Source organism: Contarinia nasturtii, unplaced genomic scaffold (assembly GCF_009176525.2).
Source record: "Contarinia nasturtii isolate CC-2019 unplaced genomic scaffold, AAFC_CNas_1.1 Cnas_scaffold_220, whole genome shotgun sequence".
NCBI lineage: Eukaryota > Metazoa > Arthropoda > Insecta > Diptera > Cecidomyiidae > Contarinia > Contarinia nasturtii.
Window position 1 is genome coordinate 599,898 of NW_022197577.1, and position 13,200 is coordinate 613,097.

General features: G+C 33.1%; 1 protein-coding gene and 1 long non-coding RNA gene across 2 annotated transcripts in view; one reads left to right on the forward strand and one right to left on the reverse strand.

Annotated features, from left to right (window-relative positions):
- Positions 1–13,200, forward strand: part of LOC116336887 — a 177,118-nt gene that overhangs the window by 9,939 nt on the left and 153,979 nt on the right. The window lies entirely within an intron of this gene.
- LOC116336892 lies at positions 9,154–11,070 on the reverse strand. The gene is made up of 4 exons (XR_004200757.1): positions 10,335–11,070; positions 9,792–10,264; positions 9,378–9,574; positions 9,154–9,302 (listed from the first exon to the last, which is right to left on the reverse strand). It is a non-coding gene; the product is annotated as an uncharacterized LOC116336892 (long non-coding RNA).

The window sequence follows — 13,200 nt, forward strand, 5'->3', positions numbered from 1 at the left end:
ATATTATTTATGATAATTTTATGATTTGTTATTGAAGAGGACGAAATTATGCGGCACACAGTATGGTAATTATTCTTTTGCAATCCGATTATTTGTGTTATTATTAACATTATATTATGATATAAACCCAATTTTATTGCCTGCAAACATTGTTTACTCGAAATTCAGACAAACGAAGTAGGTCAAAATTAAGCTAGAAGTGACAAACCGCTTCACATATGGCATCCGCATTCCAATTTTCATGTCATTATTGATGTTGGTTTTGTTGATTATAGGCAATAATCAAAACAAGTCAGTTTCAGAAGTTTGTTAAATATTTGAATGGATCAAATTCATGTTCATAGTTTTTGTACAGAACCTTCCACAAATTCGCAAAACAAGTCAATTTAATAATAATAACATAACTTTAACACGCTGAATAGTCACAAGAGATATCATAATATGATACATAACAAATATCAGGTTCCGCATGCTCTGACATCTTTATCCACTCCTATCGACACATTTCATTCAAATGCAATAAATTTCGGTTCGGATTTCAATAAATATGGAAATTGCCAATGCCGTAACGAAATTTTGATAGCATTTCACTCAAATATACATTCAGTATTTCACATACGTCATTATCCTTTTCTATCTCTTCCACATTGTTACTCATGTTTGTTTGTTTTGATTATTGTTGACAATAATAATATATCATGTGTAGAAATGATTTGGTGAATTGGAAGAAAATTCATCATTCATGGAAAATAAGCGCACAAATATGAAATCATACATTAATTTCTCTTGGGGGTTTCTAAAACCTCAATCAAATCAAGTACGCCATAGATTGGACATCAATTTCATATTCTTAACAAATATGATCCAAACGCAGTGTGCACTATATTCAATTTTATGCATTAATTAAAACTCATATTCAACCAAAAATCCAATCTTCAATGACAAATATCAAATGCACAAACCAAATTCAAACCGTGCGTGTTGATTTAAATGCAAAACAAATCGGACTCGATGGGGATTAATTTTATAAAAATAACTTTGGTTTTAGGTTTCATGCTGCGTTAACATAACAATTATTCACAACCAAGGGAACGAAATAAAAGCATTAATTTTAAATGTATCAACAAGAACAAAAAACAACCATGTTATTAAAGTGTCTGAAATGGGGTTCGACACCCAATTAGAGACCCTCCCTTTTCTAAGTACAATTCAAAATTTTATTTTAAAACATAGCTCTTTCGGGGCAGACTACCTTTTTTTTTCAATATGGTCCGATATGGTCATAATACCTGGAAAGGATGACTCGGAATGATTTGAACTAATGTTCAATTATGATATTCAATTTCAACGACTGGAAATAACTCTCCCCATTGTTGAAGACCTGTATCTGCCATATATCCATGACCAATGCAAACATGTATATCTGTCATAAAAATCTATTCGCGTTTCTCATCTTTAAATGTTTAAACTAAAACAACACGGAAAATAAATATATCTGAATGGGCAATAATTAGGAACAAATGTTAATTGTATTTGAATATCAACATTATCTTCAGTTTACAAATATAAGATATACGGCATAGTTTTTTTTGTGTCATACTCACTGTCAAATAATAATAAATATGAAATTGCATATACATGGGTGTGTTTGTGTGAATGTGATGAATATTTAAATAATTGCAATGAATTCCGAGATTTATTTGTACCACTGAAATTCAATCTGAAAATGCTAATTTTTTAGTGTTCATGTTTGCATTGCATGTTTGGTTCCACACCAAAAATCTACTGCATGCAACATAATTTCGGCACGAATTCGCGTAATATTGACGAGACAAGTGGAAATTAGATAGAAAAGCGAAGGGGTTTTTGGATGAAAGAGTGTGTTAGTGGCATATCTAAATAGAACAAACAAAACATACTCACATTTTTGTTCAATTATCCGGCGTTTTGTTTGTTCGAGCACGTCGAGTGGGGCGTTTACAAAATATAAAATCATCGAGTAGACAGTTCCAGTTATTTAATGGCAAATTTATTGTAAAATACCGATAAATTCTCTGTTACAATTTTTGGGCGTTGTGTGTGGCCGATAACTTTACACAATTCGATATTTTAGATAAATGTTAATTTCACATAATTTTCCATATAACGATTCAAAAACGAAATCGGCGAAGCGTTCGCAACATTCCAAGATAAATAATAGATGGCAAATACATTGGTCTGAAGCTGATAAGCTGAAAAAAACAACAAATAAAAAATGAAACCAAAATGTGTAATTGACGATTTATGAAGTATATTTGCATTTTGAATGACCGGGTGGTTTATTATGCGAACATTATTGGATGTAAACAAACGCATAAAATTTACTTCGGTGCGAGTTGTCAAATTAAATGCACATTAAAAGCACTTGGAGTGTGCTCGCCACGTTTCATGCCAATGAACATTTTTGTTTATTTCATGATTATAATGCAACGACAACAACAAGACCGAACAAAATCAAATGCTCGAGTGCTCTTATTGAAAAAACACATAAAAAGCTTATCGTCACTGAGACGGTGTTTTTGAGTGAATCGTCTTTTTTTTCCTCTTTCGGTCGGTGTCAAAAGCCTTTTGCCACTTGAGCTTTACTCAAAGGTACCATTTTTTTTCTTCAAGTATTTTGCCTTCCATTCAATTTGATTTCAAGATGAAATAGTACACATAAAACGTTCCAATATATTAAAAGCCATTGAATGGATAAACACAATTCGAGTGCATGGGATCGAAAGAAAAAACTCAAAATATTTACCTGCTTTTATTGAAGACAAGTGGAAAAGGTTTCGACGACAGATTGTGTCTGTATCGAAATTGAACACAAACGACAATCTCAATCATTCGATATTGTTTGAAATCGGAAAGTAAAAAAAAACATTTGCTGGTGTAATGCGCAAAGTTACGTTTTTTTCTACTTTCATCCCATTGACACATTTACCTGTAAACGAACGAAAATATCCTTTGGAGAAAAAAAACAATTCTGGCTTTGATGAATGGTTTTTTTCACCAAGCTAGACAAACTAATTGTTGCAAATAGAACAAGCTATTTATTTGAGTCTTTTTTGCCCATGCTTTCAACCTAATCCAATTTGTCTAGCCACTTTATTTTGCACACCATTTGGTGTCGCATTCTTTTATAGACCGATAAAAAAAGAGCACGTGCAATTACACGTGATTTTTGGTTCGCTTTTTTCATCGCTCTACCAAATGAAAGTTATCTTTCTGCACATGGGCAAGTGAACATGAAATTTTCATGCCTGAATGAAATGAAAATCTAAAGGATTGCTCTCAACATAATTGGAAATTGTAGTACAACGACGCTGGATACGTGGTTTGGTCTTACTACTGGTATCATAAATTCAAATTATGGCAAGTTTTAGGTTTTGGCCCAACTATGATGTGAGCCACACATGATTCGGCCAAATTTCGACCAATTATCAGGATCCAAGCTTATATTGTTACAATAGACAGTGCCAGTGTGTTTGACATGCGAAGAGAAACGAATATGTTATCATTAACACCATCTCATTTGCATGCTCAATGAACATTACCATTATTAGTTTTGGTATCGAGCCGTGTGTAGTGTAGAGCATTTCAAGTGATGCACACAAAAAGTGAATGTCTACTTTTCAACCATACACATTTCCAAACTTCATAACTTATTTAATAACAACACAAAAAGTTAATAATCGTTGTGTTTCACACAGAAGAAGTTTCTCTTTCAACACAATTTTCGACAAAATTGAGTGGAAAATAACAAAACAATATTAATACCCGACATGCAAAAAGGACTGCAGCACGGTGCTACTTAGATATTTTGGACGTTCGGTATCATGGGCGTCCGAATCCGATTAGCCCGAAATCGAGTGTTTTTTTTGGAAATTATTTAGAAAATCTCACGAAAAACAGAAAAAATAATGTGAGAACCATTTTTTTCACTTTTTGTATCAGTTAAATCTTCTTAAAAAAATACGGGGACCTTAGACCCAAAAATTCAATGAATTCTGAGTGCCCGAGTTCGGAGAATCACGGCTTTCCGTCCCGTTGCGACCTCTGGTGCTAAGTCGAAACGTCAAAGATTGTTATTCATATTTCAACGAAGGTCAAGCAGCAGGAATTGAGACGGAATCTATTGCATAAATGAAATGTTTCATTCTCTCGCTTTTTCGCCCCCCGCCTCACTTCCTTTACCTCTTGAAATTATTCTGCAGCAACGAAGCAGCAACTTAAATTATTTCTCCCCTTAATTCATTTAATTAGATGTAAGTTTGGTAAACTTCATTTGCTTTATTGTTGCATTACATGCCAAAATATTAATGTTAAGTTTTGTATATATATCTATTTAAGGAACTTCATTTGACTGACTATGAAATGTTTAACAAAATTGGTCGTCATGTTTTCACAACACACTGCCAAGTAAATGCACGGTTAATGAGATTTTGATTTGAAAATAATATCCAACCATAAACATTGAAATTGATGCGAGTGCCACGTATATCGTGTAGTGAATGAAGTCATGCATTTTCATGTTCATTTATTGGCAGTCCAATGACTATTACGTTTTATTCAGCTGTTAATCGAGAGTCTTTCCTGTTTTATTGTTTATTTACGTTTATTCATTGCTGTACTTTATTATCACATTATGAACCTGTCGAATGTGACGCGTACACTTCACGCTATGCTGGCACACAGACCATTGTGATGGCTCTCAACACCAAATATATCACACTATCTGTCAATAAAACTTAATTGCTTCTGTTTGTCATAAAATGTGTTTACGTTACTAACGATAAAAAAAAACATCACACAAAAAACCGTCACTATTTGTGTAACAACCCATAAACATTGTGTATTTGCTCTGAACACACAATGGCTTGAAATAGATTCCATCTTATTTTCAATCGAACACAGAGCAAATAACAAATTTTTGTCGGTTGACTTTGTGTGTCCAAAACCATTGTTGAATGAATGATGATGAAAACATAAGTGATTATATCAAAATCAGTTCTCATTTTGAAACGCAAATGATTGATTCTCTAGATGAAAAGATAGATTGCTGATAACAACTTATTTATGTGACATGAAAAATGAAACCAAATCAACAACAAATATGGGTGCTCGGTCGCTTCGCTTCGCTCGCATTATTTTTTTTAACTTTGAGTATTTCGCTGTTCCAGTACCTCACAGCGCTCCTTCTCACATATATTGCTCGCAGAAACAGGTTCTGATCATGGTGGCCATGACATAGCACGGCCATCATGGTCTAACAAGATTTTCCACAAACAGCATGGTTCATTATGATCCACCACGATCCAACACAGCCATCATAAACCACGGACAGAAAAAAAAATCCAGAACCAAACCGATAGCGTACATTTAATGTAGTGCAAAAAAAAATGATGCCATTTGTGACGACTCCCACAGCGGAGCGTGAATCCGATTCTGTGTACATTTTCAATGAATCGTCGATTCAATTAGGAGGAGACATTTTTCCAACAAGCAACATTATTGCTGCTGTGGGAACCAGATTTAAAATTGGTTCATGTTACAAACTGCATACATTATTGAATGTTATCAAAAAAATTCGTAACATTTTTCGATCGTATATCTTTTTATAGTTTCATCAAGTGATTACGATTCATTCATCATGCCACCGACTTTATTTTTTTCTCTCTCGTCTGTGGATTTTTTCTGTCCCAGAAAGGGAACCGCCATTGAATAGATGTTATGCACATATTATGGCATTAGTTCTCCATTCGTAATGTAAACATTCCATTGTTATTGCGGATTTTCATCGTTTCATTTTATTTAATTTCATGCATTTTACTCAATTTGTCTATTGCGCGCTCTCTTTTGTTAGAAAATACATGAGAGAAAGAGATTCGCAATAATTTCTTTTGATATATTTATTTGGTAGTTACAATTTGCATACTTGATTCGAGTTATGATGACAACGACGATGATGATGATGAAATGAAAATCGCACAAATGAGCAAATATAATCATTCACTTTGCAGTTGTTTTCATTCTCAGTTGTTTTCTGTTTGCTTTTGCTCTTATTCACACAATAATCGAGTATCTAAATGATTATATTCAAAAATGCATGTTTTTGCTTCTGGGAACACCATCATTTAACAGCGATTTATGGTTTATTGACAGATCATAATGGCCGTTCAACCGTTTGTTATCCAATTAAAAGCGAAATGGATGATGCGAGTGGGTATAACCAATTTTGAAACTTTACCGAAATAATCATCTTCGGTGGTCTCGTGGTCGTTCATTATTATCATTCTCATGCATCCCCTGATGCGATCGAAGTTTAATTTGATTTTATGGTGCTTAATTCAATTAATTTTCATTGAATGTTCCGAGCTAGAGTAAGCAGCAAGCTGAAGAGTGAACAAACAATTCACATCATCGCCACCACGTAGCTCAAACAAGCAAACGAACACGAAACTCATTCAAGTGTTTTGTTTGAAAGCATCGTTGCTGGAATAGTATGGCATTTTGTGTACTCCTTCAATATTATCACATTGATTCATCTTCATGTGGTTATTTGTTGTCTGTTATTCGACAATTATGAAGAGATTAAAGAGCAGCTCTTTCTAAGTAACATTCTAATTAGATGCCACTTAATCTTGAACGGAGCGATAAAGGTCATGGTGGTTATTCAAAAGTTGATGTGACTTATTTGGCATTATTTCATAATTGTACTGTTGAAAATAAACAATCGAATTAGCATACTTAATCACATCGTCAAAATCATTTACATGTGATCTGATATTATTATTGGAGATGTTGTAAACAATAGATGATTTAAAGACTCGAAACGACATAAGGTGTAATTAAATGACATTCATTCAATTTTTATTGTATGGAATGCGACTGCAAATACACCTTGAATATATTGTAATTTCGCACGTCAAAAGTGATCACACATGGGTCAAAGAATATTTTGTGATGATGTTTGATGACGTCAATTGGACAACGAACCGTCCAATGTCATTTAAAACGGAATTTCAAATAAGTGGGAAAATGTGCATATTTTTCGTCCATGTTAATACAATACATTTTTTTATTGTGTTGTGTGAATCTTGTGTCGAAAATCCAGATCTTCAATAAGATGCAAATAGCCAAAAAAAAAAAGACAGAAAGATATCAAAATTGCAAATGCAGCAAAAAATACTTGGGGTTCAAGCCACCATTCAATTAGAATATGCTTGTTGTTTCAACACCTTTTTTTTAAATGAGCTCTCAAAAAAATGAACTCATTCGAGTTGCGCTCAAATAACAGAGGGTCATATTGAGAGACGAAGAGAAAAAAGCGTCGAACAAATTAATTATGTATGCATGTATTCTGCAGTGAACTGAAATTGAGCAGCGCAAACTTTATGGAAATTCGTGTTCGCTACCATTTCAAATATTATCGTTTCGCTTCTTTTTCCTTCTTCGTGTCTTTCTTATTTTCCTTTCAATCGTTTTTAACTTTGCCATCATTCTGTGCAGACAGAAAAAAAGGTGTTCGGATCATCAGGGATAAATTCAATGAGATCACAACGAACAAGCAATAAAAGCAAATTGTTCCAAAAACTCTGATTATACATACACACACGTGTTCACTATGTGAAAAGTAGCGACAAAACCATATGAACACGAGCGATTTGATAAAAAGTGCATTTGCATTTGCGTTATTTGCAGTTTTCAAAATAAAATTATCACAAGATAAAATATTCACAATCATTTTGTTCCGGTTTTCTCACTAGTAATGTGGTCATTCTAGCTTAGATTCGCTTTCACAAGTCGTTGTTACATGATACAAGAAATTCTTCCAATCCAATTTGGTTTCGGGATGGAAATTTGTGTTTCGTATTCATTTCACTTCCAATTCAAATATACAATTGATGCTTGCATAATTTAACGATTCTTTACTGTGACCGTAGAGATGCAGATAGAACTGTTTGGAAATTGAGTAGGCTCAAATGTTTTGGGTTTGGCTGAGGGGCTTTTTAGGAAATGTATATAAAGATATGTTCAAAGCATTACATGCACTTTGACAAATTCGCGAACATAAAATATAGTGCATTTGCGCTTTAGGCATCCTTGGATTTCAAAAGGCACCACAATATGTGTTCCATTCGTTGGTTTAAAAACAAAATCAAAGCTCAATGAAAATAAACCAACATTCATTGATTGTGCAACGGGATCTTTAAACATGTATTTGATTTGATATTCTACCGCAAATAATCGTTTGATTATTCGCTCTTTGTGTTTTGCCGCATTGTACGCAAGCTAGATGCATCATATTTACAAACATTAAATATTGAACGCGTTCTTTTGAGCAAGTCATTACATTGTAAAAGTAGTAAAATGTAGTCGCTGGCACATCACAAATCGAATATACATCGATGGATACAGAAGATGCAACATCTGTTTCACTTCGCAAATAGCAAACGACTGATTGTGATGAGGGAAACGAATCGGAAGTTGGCAATGACAATACACAGAGTGAAAGGAGAGAGAGATAGATGTGTTTGCCAATTTAGCCAATGCACACAGCAAATTACGTAGTCGTTGTCAATGCAATTTTCGACTGCAGTTTAGTGTGTTCGATTGAATGAAATTAACATATATATATATTTCGTTATTGAATTGTCGTCATCTTCCGTTCCATACGATACAAACGTTCAAATTGAGAGTCTGTGCAAATAGACTGGTGTAAGTAAATATGGATACGAATTCGATGACGGAAAAATGCTTCGTCAAATTGCGTTGTCAATGAAAACGATTTTCCAAATATAAACCTCCATTTGAGTGCTAAATTCACCAAATATGATATATATAAAGTCATCCTCTTGAATAAATGATTTGAATTAAACATTATTTACACTTCCCGTATGATGAACTAAAGCGTGTCACCGCGTAGAAAAAATCAATTGATATTTTTATTTTCATTCATGAATTAATTGTCAATAGTATATTGTTCACGAATAGGGCTTCAAAAATTTGGTTTTCATTTAGTTCGTGTGATTTTATTTGCATTTACCTCTTTTTCTCCTCCCCAATGGAAATTGAATTATACCTTGTCACTTGGTTGCTGTAAAAAAAAATCATAGAAATTCAAACTTTTCATTAAAACCCAACTCTTAATATTTTTTATTTTTGGTTATTTGATCGAAATTCCAAATTAAGTGGCTTTATATTTCATGAACATAGTTCATTTGATTGAGCAACATCTGGATTTCTCTCTCTCTGGTACTTATATTTATATTCAGCTGAAAAGAAAAAATTAATTCGAAAATTATTATTATTTGATAGAAAAATAAAATCAAAAAATTTAAAAAACTTACCATTTAAATCATGTTTTTCCCAACCCAAGTGAGGTTCAGAATGGCGTGGATGGTTTTGTTCTTTATGTCGTCCATGGTTCACAATAAAAATATATACGATTCAATGTGATGTAGAGGTATTTTCATTGAAGAGTAGTACACAACTGTACTCGCAGTATGCAAATATTATGAAATTGCTCATAATTATCAATGGGCTACTGCGACCATATAAACAAAGCAGTGCATATGAAAAATGAGAAAGGAAAACAAAAAATATTATTGTAGATTGCAAAAGTGAAAATATGATTGCTAACATCTAGCAAAGGCTCTGACGCTTTGAAATTTAAGGTGGGGATTGTTAAGAAACAAAAACATTTAATTTTACTTTTTCGTATACACGTGAGAGAAAAAAGTGTGTTCCTTACCATCACTTACCTTATACATTTTATTCAGCATTGACATTAATCTGTTCTTGTTCATGAATGAACAATGCTTTGTCATTGGTTGTTCATAAATGAATAATGCTTTTGCGTTTGCCTACTTTTAGGAGTTACATTTAGAAAGTTTGTTAGATTAGATTTATTTTAGAACGTATATTTTGGTTATGTGTTAATTTTCAAACGTCGTATTGCACTAACTATTAGGTTGGACTTTAGACTTTGTACTTAGAGAATTGTTTTATATATTTTATTAGAATAGTCACTTATTAAAAATGTATAAAAGCAAATGATGAATTCAGAATAAATCAGTTCCATTTTGATGTCTCAAATAAAAGCATTAATTGTTCTCATTTATTTCAAATTTCGACAGCTCTAAACATTTTGGTTTGGTTCTTCTTTTTTTCGACTGATTCGTTTCTTTCGATAAATGCACAAGCAAACAGCAAGTATAACCAGAGCAAGTATAATCTGAAAAATTAACAAAATTATTAGAGGATTTTATATCTATCAAAACTAAATCAAATCAATATGAACTCACTAATAAAAGTGTAGAGGTTGAGATATATTCTTCCCATATATAACATATCCAAGCATGGCTTTCTTGTAAATTTATTCTTTGTCCGTACTCTGAATGTTGAGCACACCTCAAAAAGAATCTATTAGTATAGGTCTTACCATCAGTACCACAAACATAAACAAGACCCCGGGGTGCATTTGTACAATTGTAAGGATTGAAGTAGGCATGTTCACTTTCACTTGTACTTAAAAAAAATACAATGACAACAAAGTTGATGCAAATGATATTATTCATTGTTTTAGTACTTATTCAATTGATTGATAAATGTTTGATAAAAACTTTTCACAGTGTGTGTTTGATGTTGATGTTATATTTTTTTGTATTCTCCTTAAAAAAATTCAAGTTATCCGAGAGGTTTGTGAATGACAGCGCGTTGAATGCGAAGGAATGTGTGACTCTGTATGCTATTGTGCACAGAACGCACGCACAACACTTCTTTTTTTTCATTCTTTATTCCACAGTGCATTGTTTGCTTGTTATTTCGAATCATATCGAACATAAACTACACCCATACAACGATACGCCCGTACTCATCCATATACACAATCAACATAAATACCATCTCAATTCAGTGATTGAACCAAAGTGGAATCGTTGATGAATGCGAAAGGGAAAACAACACGAACACAGACACACACAGAGAGAGATAGAGACGATACACTGTTACCGTTGTTCGGATGGTACAGCATTCAATCGCGCATATACATACACAAATCAACATCGAAAACATAGAAAAATGTATGGCATGAATGTTTGTGCGTATTTGGTTTTTGGGCAAACTCCTCATATAGTCAGAGATATGACCGTGAAAAATCGTCGAGTTGGACTTTTTCAACCTGATTTACCATTTCAATTGAACATATTTTGTTTGACTTTTCAAGTTCCGAGCTTAAAAGAATCAAAGCAACATCGTTTTTAGCAGCATTTGAGTCAAAATCAGGATGTATAATCCATGTCTCTAAATAAGGCCATGCACCATCCGACTCGGATCCGGCTCTAATACTCGTAAATTGATAAATTGGAAACCAGCGGTTTTCATAACAATGTGCGCTCGTAATCACCCACTTTTTAGAAATTAGCGTTCCTGAACACGTGTACCAAATAATCCAATGAATCTTACTCGCGGTATTTATTGAGACAATCCATGGATTATTTTCCCGTGTTGTTATGTTACCATTCATAATTTGAAGATTTTCACAACTTCTCATTGCACTGAATAAGATTTTAAAAAAATGATTATAAATTTGTACATTTTGTTTTCAGAACAAAAAATGACCACAACGTATAACACACAAACTTTGGACAAAGTGACTGAATTTCATTACTTCATGTGCCTTTAAATACCTTTTTATCGCAATAAAAAAAATTCTAATCTATGCAATAAATTCTGAATTTCATTGACATTCAAAATGCAGTGTGCAAAAAAAATTGCTGATATAAAAAATGCAAATCTTATCAATGCACTAAGCAATTTGTTGGAGTTAGACGGATGCTTGATATGTCCGTTTAGTTGCACACGATTTAATGCTTACCAAATCGATCGCATCAAATTGAATCATGACATACTTTTTTACCTTCATAAAGAGAAAATGAAAGACCCTTTTTGTGGAATCAATGACGGCGACTAAATTTAGTTCAATTGGTTCTTTTCAAAAGCAAAAAAAGAATCATTTAACGCGCATCACATAAAGCGGTTTTTTGGTCATACACGTTTGTGTGCAATCGCTTTTTTTAATTTTTATGATACAAATAGCGTAAATAAATAAAATGGAAAGTATACGAGAAAAAAAGTGCACCAGTGTACAAATTAAATTTGTGAGAGAATGAATAAAAAGAGCACATGCTCATTCTCTGTATGGTAATATCTCTTTTAATCCATTAAAATTAAATTAACGCTTTTGCATTATGTTCTTAATTGCATCCATTTGGTCGCTGATGACAGAAAAGGTGTTTTTGTCCCGATGGAGAGAAAAAATGAGCTCCATCCAATACAATCCAATTTTATTGACTTAACGAAACTGTGTGCGTGAAAAAAAAAATGTGTGCCACTGGGTGCTTGAGTGACAAAAGCAACGCGTTATTGATTAAAGAATTCGGTCCCATGGCACAGCCAATCAGTTGCATGACGGAAAAACGACAGTGGTTTTTTGTAGAAATTCTCATGCTTAGGCACGAACATAACTTATTTGTTTTGTCTCTTGATATTTATTGAATTACTAGCTATTTCTTTGTTTGTTTTACTTCAGCTAATTTTTGTCGGATATTGAGTCCCATTGTTCAAAGAAAAAATCTCGTATGACAATGTTATTGGTTCGTAGCAGAAGAAAAAATCAATATTATCGCATGCTGTATATCATCTCAAATTAGCTATAGAAAACGTTATTTGACAAAAACTTTTGGCGCTAAAAGTCAAATCCGGAGGGTTGAAGAGAAAAACTTTCCCATGTTTAATGATGTTATCATCATCATCGGACGATCCGGCATTTTTTCTATTATATAAACAGAAGAAAAAAAGCGTCCGCATAAAATATTCGATTACCATAAAAGTTCGACCTTTTGCTCTCTCACTCTCGTCATAATACTTGCACGCAAGGCGGGAACAAAATTTAATTATATCTTTTCTCGTGCGTAATTTTTTTAAAAAGAAAATTAGGACTGACGAAAACATAAGAAAATAGAATAAAAACAAACTTTTCATTTGAAGTGGAAAAAATCTGGTATCAATTTTATTCGGCATGAGTACATCAGGCATAGTGTGCGGCACAACATTGTGTAAACCAATTTGCTGATAACACAAACAAAAACACAATGTAATTAATTCAAATTG